Below are 8351 nucleotides of genomic sequence, written 5' to 3'. Positions count from 1 at the left end.
GAATGAACTTTCTTTTAAAACCATACAGAATATGTCTTTTTCTAATAAAATTTCCAACATTCTCTTTGGGACATACTGGAGACCACTTGGTCTGTGTGTATGCCCTCAATTGCTTTCCAAATAAAACATTTTAAATGTAAAAAAAAAGAATATTTGCATCAATGTTCATCAAATATATTGGCCTGAAGTGTTTTTTGTTTTTGTTTTTGTTGTGCCTCTGCCAGATTTTGGTATCAAGATGATGCTGGCTCCATAGAATAAGTTGAAAAGGAGTTACTCCTTCTTAATGTTTTGAAATAGTTTCTGTATGAATTGTACCAGCTTTTCTTTGTACACCTGGTAGAATCTGGCTGTGAATCCATCAGGCCCCAAGTTCTTTTCTTAGTAGGCTATTTATTACTGATTTAATTTCGGAGCTTTTTATTGGTCTTTTCAGAAAATTTATTTCTACCTGCCTCAGTCTTTGGAGAGTGTATGTGTCCGGGAATTTATTCATCTCTTCTAGGTTTTCTAGTTTGTGAGAGTAGAGGTGTTCATAGTAGTTTATAATGGTTATCTTTTTTTTTTGGAAGGGATGAGTAGTATCATTTTATTAAACATTTCCAATTGTGTTTATTTGAATCTTCTCCTTTTTCTTTTTTATTAGTCTAGCTAGTGACCTATCTAATTTATTTCAAAAAACCAACTCCTGGATTTGTTCATCTTTTGAACTCTTTTTCATGTCTTGATTTTCTTCAGTTCAGCTCTGATTTTGATTTGTTTTTGTCAGCTGGTAGCTTTGCAGTTGATTTATTCCTGCTTCTCTAATTATTTTAGTTGTGAAGTTAGGTTGTTAATTTGAAATCTTTCTAACTTTTGATGTGGGCATTTAGTACTATAAATTTTCTTCTTAACACTGCCTTACCTGTATCTCAGACATTCCGATATTTTGAATCTTTGTTTTCATGATTTTAAAAGAACTTCTTGATTTCTACCTTAATTTCATTATTTACCCAAAAGTCATTCAGAGGCATGTTGTTTAATTTCCATGTAATTGCATAGTTGTTTTGAGCAATTTTCATAGTCATGACTTCTATTGTTATTGCACTGTAGTGCAAGAGTGTGTTTGGTATGATTTTGGTTCTTTTATGTTTGTTGGAGATTGTTTTCTGTCTAATTATGTGTCATTATTAGAGTATGTGCCATTTGGCAATGGGAAGAATGTATATTTTGTTGATTTGGGTTGGAGAGTTCTGTAAAGGCCAATTAGATCCATTTGGTTTAATGTTAAGCTTAGGTCCTGAATATCTTTGTTAATTTTCTGCCTCTATAATCTGTCTAATATTGTCAGTGGAGTGTTTAAGTATCCCACTATTATTATGTGGGAGTCTATGTCTCTTTGTCTCTTGGTAGGTCTCTAAGAACTTGCTTTGTGAATCTGATTGCTGCTGTGTTGAGTGTGCATATATTTAGAATAGTTAGGTCTTCTTGCTGAATTGAACCATTTATCATTATGTAATGCCTTTGTCTTTGTCTTTTCTGTCTTATCTGATATTTGTTGGTTTTAAACCTGTTTCGTCTGAAATTAGAACTGTAGCCCCTGCTTTCATTCGTTTTCCATTTGCTTAGTATATTTTCTTTCATCTTTTTAATTTGAGCCTATGAATGTCATGATGTGTGACATGGGTCTTTTGAGGACAGCATATCATTGAGTCTTTCTTTTTTTTCCAGCTTTCCACTCTGTACATTCTAAGTGGGGCATTTAGCCCACATATATTCAAGGTTAGTATTGGTAGGTGTGAATTTGTTCCTGTCATTGTGTTGTTAGCTGATTTTTATGTTGGCTTGTTTGTGTGGTTGCTTAACAGTGACACTGGTCTGTGTGTTTAACTGTGTTTTTGCATTAGCTGATAGCAGTCTTTCCTTTCTATATTTAGTGCTCCTTTCAAGATCTCTTGTAACGTATGCCTGGTGGTAACAAATTTCTTATCTGAAAATGATCTTATTTCTTCTTCACATAGGAAACTTAGTTTGATTAGATATAAAATTCTTGGTTGAAAATTTTTTTCTTTAAGAGTGTTGAATATAGGCCCCAATCTCTTCTGGCTTATAGGGTTTCAGCTGAGAGGCCACTGTTAGCCCGACAGGGTTTCCTTTGTAGGTGACCTGCCCTTTCTCTCTAGATGTCTTTACATTTTTTCTTTTAACTTTGGAAAATCTGATGATTATGTATCTTGAGGATGAACTTCTTATTTAGAATCTTGCAGGAGTTCTCTGTAGTTCCTGAATTTGACTGTTGGCCTCTCTAACAAGATTGGGGAAGTTTTCATGAACAATAGCCTGAAATATATTATCCACGTTTTTCACTTTCATCCCCTTCCTTTAAAGGATGCCAATGATTTGCAGATTTGGTCTTTTTACATAATCCGATACTTCTTGGAGGTTTTGTTTATTCCTTTTTATACTCTTTTCTTTATTTTTGTCTTACTGCCTTATTTCAGAGAACTACTTTTCAAGTCCTGAGATTCTTTCCTCAGCTTGGTTTATTCTGCTGTTGATACTTGTAATTGCATTGTGAAATTCTTGTATTGTGTTACTTAGTTCTGACCTATTAAGTTCTGTTTTATACTGGCTATTCATCCTTCAGCTACTGTGTTACTTTATTGTGATTCTTATTTTCCTTGGATTGGGTTTTATCATCCTCCTGAATCTCAATGAAAATATGGAACACTTCACAAATTTGTGTGTTATCCTTTTACAAGTGCCATGCTAATCTTCTTTGTATCATTCCAATTTTAGTATATGCGCTGCCAAATTGAGCATGATAACATATTTTCAACGAGATCTTTTTGCTAATATCAATTTATATAACAAATTAGTAAAACCATATTATTTCCATTTTAACAAGTATCCTGCTGGGAATGGTGGCTCATAACTGTAATCCTACCACTTTGGGAGACCAAGGCAGGAGATATGCTTAATCTCAGGAATTCAGTATCAGCCTGGGCCCCATCTCTACAGAAAATAAATTTACAAAACATTAGCTGAGTGTGGTGGTGCATGCCTGTAGTTGGAGCTACTGGGGAGCCTGTGGTGGAAGAATCACTTGAGCCCAGTAGACTGAGGCAACAGTGAGCCATGATCATGCCACTGCACTTCAGCCTGAGTAACAGAGCAAGGCCCTCTCTCAAAAGCAAAACAAAAGAAAACAAATATCCAAGTTCTTCTGTGGTGTCAACGTTGCTAATTTCCATTCACATAAACACTATGTTATTATGTCCTAACGTTTTAACACTATTTTTAAAATATTTGAAGTTAGTGCAATGTTGATATTTTTACAGAGTCATGATATTTTTATTTTACTTTACCAATCATAAAATTAATGATAATTTGTGAAGAGGTTATTGCTAATTAAGCTTATAAACCAAAAAATTTCCAAGGCAGGTCTCAATCAATTTAGAAGTTTATTTTGCCAAGGTTAAGGACATGCTCAGAAAAAATAAACATGGAATTAAAGAAACAGTCTGTGGTCTGTGCCTTTCTCCAAGGATGCCTGAGGGCTTCAATATTTAAAGGGAAAAATTGGGCTGGAGGAGACAGATGGAGGGTCTGGTAATTCACATGTTGCAAGAGAAAAAGGAGCGGGTGGAGGAATAGTCAATTTTGTATTTGTCTCATGCTCAGTTAATCAGCACATTACATAAGATAAGGTGAACATAGAGTAACCACCTGTAGAGATATCTAATCTTTCACCTGTAGCTATCTGCTTAGGAACAAAAGAAAAGGCAGCTTCTTGCATAATCCAACTTTTCGCTTAACTTTTTTCTGTTGGCATAGTGAATTAGGTTCCAAAGTTTTTATTTTCCTTCACATTTCTCCCCCTTCTTTTTTAAAAAATAAAATCTATAAGAGAAAGCTTTTTAGAAGAAAATTAGTTTCTAGTCTTGGGTTTTGTCTGATCTCTCATGACTAGGGCATTTATTCTTGCATGGAAAGGTACCACATTGTTAGTCAAGCTCATTTTTAGTAGGTTGTAAAATCTCATGTCTCACCAAAAAAAGTAGGGAGAGGAAGAGAGAAAGAAAACAGAAAAATGGAGGAAATAACAGACGTAAAAAAGAAAAACAATGCTTGAAAACTGATATAAGCTGTGTGACTCTGAAGTCCATACATCAGTACTTATATATGTAAGAAAGTATGAAAATAGTTTATATATGTATATATAAATAGGCTGCTGTTATTTTCCTCTGAAGTTCAAATTGTCTAGCTTCAGGTCACAGGGCCTTAAGAAAAGCACAGCTTAATTTTTAGTAATTTTAAATCAGGAAAAATGAGGAAAAAGGGAAAGAAAGAAGAAAAATATCTAAAACATAATTTTGAAGATTTGTAGCCAGAGAAAATTTTACAATTCAGTTAAAATTGTAGAATATAATAAAAATTTGAAATGCAGTAGGCAAGGCTAGAATCAAATAACAGGTGTATTATAGTTTATTATTGAGAGGTAATTTTCCTTTCTCCAATTTCCCATTCTATTAAAGATAAAAATTACAGTAAAACAATTTATTTGTAAAATAAGTTTTAGTTGTATTATACTTGGCTTGATTATTTGCATAAAGTGCAGCAAAAATAATAACTTGCTATATAAGCTCACTTGTTTTCTTAAATTGGCTTTGCTGAAACTTTTTAAATAAAAATTCTAGACCTTTTGAAAAGAAACAAACCCAGGCAAAGATTTATCTGTGCCTGCCAATACCTGTGTGAATTTAGTACATGCTTCTGTTTTTGAGGTCCCAAGAAAATTTAGGGTTCCTGGGCCTGTTATTAACTGACATTCTTTACTTACCACAGGTAAGTAAAGGAAAAGGGATGCTGCCAGCTCTTCCAAGGTTTTTTATCAGCTCTATAAGTCAGCCTCATTTTCTCAAGAAAATCTGAAAATATATTATTCCAGCCAAAGCCTTGGTAAAATAACCAGTGTCTCCAATTATTCCTTGTTATAAAAGAAATCAGATTTTTATTGAACTTATCCAAACAACTATATTGTCATAAATTAAGGATACTCACAAAATAGTTCCCAAATTTTGGAGAAATTAGGTTGAGAGAAAGAAATTATGTTTCAAAATTTGCTTATAAGAGTATATTTTACCTCATTGTTAAAAGCCATAAATAGCTTAAAATATAGAAATTTGTCTTGACTCTGAATGGTAAAACAAAAAGAATCAGCAAATGTTTTAAATAAGAAGTCATAAAAGATTATTTTAATCTTCTGTTTAGTTCATACAATTAACTCCTGCTTTGCTCAGTATTAGATCAACAATCCTTATGAATACATAAGCTCTCTATGGGAGTCATGAAAGTTTTTCTCTATATCTCAATAGCATAATCTCTAAATTATTAGAAATTAATATTTCAGAGTACTCTTTAGAGATTAATAGCTGATTATAAACTGCCCAAAAAGAATCAAAGTTAAAAAATAAGTGTGAATTATAAAAGTCTTAGAACAGCCCTGGTTAAAGACACAACTGCTCCGGGGACATGGGCTCACACCTGTAATCCCAGCACTTTAAGAGGCCAAGGCAGGTGGATAACTTCAGATCAGGAGTTCAAGACCAGCCTGGCCAATATGTTGAAACCCCGTCTCTACTAAAAATACAAAGATGAGCCAGGTGGCTTATGCCTGTAATCCCACAAGTGAATCTTGTGCCTCAGCCTCCCAAGTAATTGGGATTACAGGCAAGCACCACCATGCCTGTCAGATTTTTGTATTTTTAGTAGAGAGCGGGTTATGTCATGTTGGCCAGCCAGGTTTCAAACTCCTGGCTTCTTGCAATCTAACTGCCTTGGCCTCCCAAAGTGCTGGGATTACAGGCATAAGCCACCATGCCTGGCTGAATGCCTATTATATAATATAACATTAGATTCCAAATTATATAAGTTTATTTTCAATTATTAAATTACATTTACCTAATTAATTTTTTAAATAGTTTGCCTAGATTATTTATTAAAACTGTGATAGTCATTATTTAAAGTTACTTTTTGATTAACCATTCTTATAGCCTGTGAATTTTAGGCATTTAGGTGCTTGGGTGATGGGTGCACCAAAATCTCACAAATCACCACTAAAGAACTTACCCATGTAACCAAATACGACCTGTACCCCAATAACCTATGGAAAAATAAATAAATACATAAATCCTAAAAACATAAATAAATAATTTAAAAAGAATAGCTACTCCTGATTGCTTTGGTTTCCACTTGTATGGAATGTCTTCTTTCACACCTTTTCTTTTAGTTTATATGAATTCTTATGTGTTAACTGAGTCTCTTAAAGACAGCAGATATTTGGTTTATAATTTTTTTTTTTTTTGAGATGGAGTCTCGCTCTTTCGCCCAGGCAGAGTGCAGTGGCACAATCTCGGTATAATTTTTTATTGATTCTGATAATCTGTATCTTTTATGTAGAGCATTTAGGCCATTTACATTCAATGTTAATATTGAGATATGAAGCACTGTTCCATTCATCATGTTAGTTGTTACCTACTTTGTTTGTATTCATTATGTTATTATTTTATAGGTCACATGAGTTTTGTGATTTTAAGAGGTTCTATTTTGGTGCATATTGAGCTTTTGTTTCAAGATTTAGAAATCATTCTAACATTTCTTGTAGGGCTGGTTTGGTAGTGGCATATTCTCACAGAATTTGTTTGTCTAAAAATTAATTTATTTCTTTTTCATTTGTGGAATTTAGTTTGGCTGCATACAAAATTATTTGCTGACAGTTATTCTATTTAACAAGGCTAAAGATATAAGCAAAATTATTTCTGGCTTGTAAGGTTTCTGCTGAGAAGTCTGCTGTTAGTGATAGGTTTTTCTTTATAGGTTACCAAGTGCTTTTGTCTCACTGCTCTTAGAATTATTTTCTTAATTTTAACTTTAGATAGACAGATGACTATATGTCTTGGTGATGACTTTTGTAATGAATCTCCCAGGATTTAATTGAGCTTCTTGTATTTGGATATCTAAATTTCTAGCAAAGCCAGGAAAATTTCCCTCAATTATTCTCTCAAATTTTCAAATTATTGCTTTCTCTTCTCTTTCAGAAAAATAAATTATTTTTATGCTTGACCATTTTACATAAGCCCATATTTTTTGATACTTTGTTCATTTCTTTTGATTATTTTCATATGCATTTTCTGATCGTGTTAATTCAAAAGCCTTATCTTCAAGCTCTGAAATTTTTCTTCCACTTGTTTTAGTCTATTGTTAAAGCTTTCCAATGCATTTTGTAATTCTCTAAATGTATCTTTTATTTCCAGAAGTTCTGATTAGTTTTTATTTAAGATATCTAGCTGTATTGGTTTGTTCTCATGCTGCTAATAAAGACAATACCTGAGATTGGGTAATTTATAAAGAAAAATAGGTTTAATATACTCACAGTTCTCATGGCTGGGGAAGCTTCACAATTATGGCAGAAGGTGGAGGAGGAGCAAAGGCATGTATTACATGGTGGCAGGCAAGAGAGCATGTGCAGGGGAACTTCTTTTTATAAAACCATCAGATCTCATAAGACTTATTCACTATCAAGAGAACCGCATGGGAAAAAACCCACCCCCATGATTCAATTACCTCCCACTGGGGTTTTCCCATGACATGTGGGGATTATGAGAGCTACAGTTCAAGATGACATTTAGGTGAGGACACAGCCAAACCATATCATTCCACCCCTGGCCCCTCCCAAATATCATGTCCTCACATTTCAAAACCAATCATGTCTTCCCAACAGTCCCCGAAAGTCTTAACTCATTTCGGCATTTTTTCAAAACTACACAGTCCAAAGTCTCATCTGAGACAAGGCAAGTCCCTTCCACCTGTGAGCCTGTAAAATCAAAATCAAGTTAGTTACTTCCTAGATACAATGAGGATACAGGAATTGGGTAAATACACCCATTCCTAATGGAAGAAATTTGCCAAAATATAGGGACCACAGGCCCCATGCATGTATGCAAATCAATATGACAGTCAGTAAACCTTAAAGTTCCAAAGTAATCTCCTTTTACTCCATATCTCATATCCAGGGCATGCTGATGCAAGAGGTAGGCTGCCACAACCCTGGCTTCACAGGGTACATCCCCACTCCTGAGTGCTTTCACATGCTGGTGTTGAGTGTCTTTGGCTTTTTAGGTGCACAGTGCAAGCTGTAGGTGGATCTACCATTGTGGGGTCTGGAGGATGATGGCCATCTTCTCATAGCTCCACTAGGCAATGCCCCAGTTGGGGACTCTGTGTTGGGGGTTCAACCCCACATTTTCCTTCTGCACTGCCCTAGCAGAGGTTCTCCATGAGGGCCCACCCCTGCAACATACTTTCCTGGG

At 34.5% G+C, this 8351-nt stretch overlaps 1 non-coding gene across 1 annotated transcript; it reads right to left on the bottom strand.

The window, feature by feature from the left end:
- Positions 1–2695: 2695 nt before the first annotated feature.
- Positions 2696–2800, bottom strand: LOC112438522 (U6 spliceosomal RNA). The gene has a single exon (XR_003026937.1). It is a non-coding gene; the product is annotated as a U6 spliceosomal RNA (small nuclear RNA).
- Between the last annotated feature and the right edge of the window lie 5551 nt (positions 2801–8351).

The sequence above is a fragment of the Pan paniscus genome, chromosome X (assembly GCF_029289425.2).
Source record: "Pan paniscus chromosome X, NHGRI_mPanPan1-v2.0_pri, whole genome shotgun sequence".
Lineage (NCBI taxonomy): Eukaryota > Metazoa > Chordata > Mammalia > Primates > Hominidae > Pan > Pan paniscus.
The sequence above is the reverse complement of the archived record's forward strand: the minus strand, read 5'-3'. Positions and strand labels throughout refer to the sequence as shown.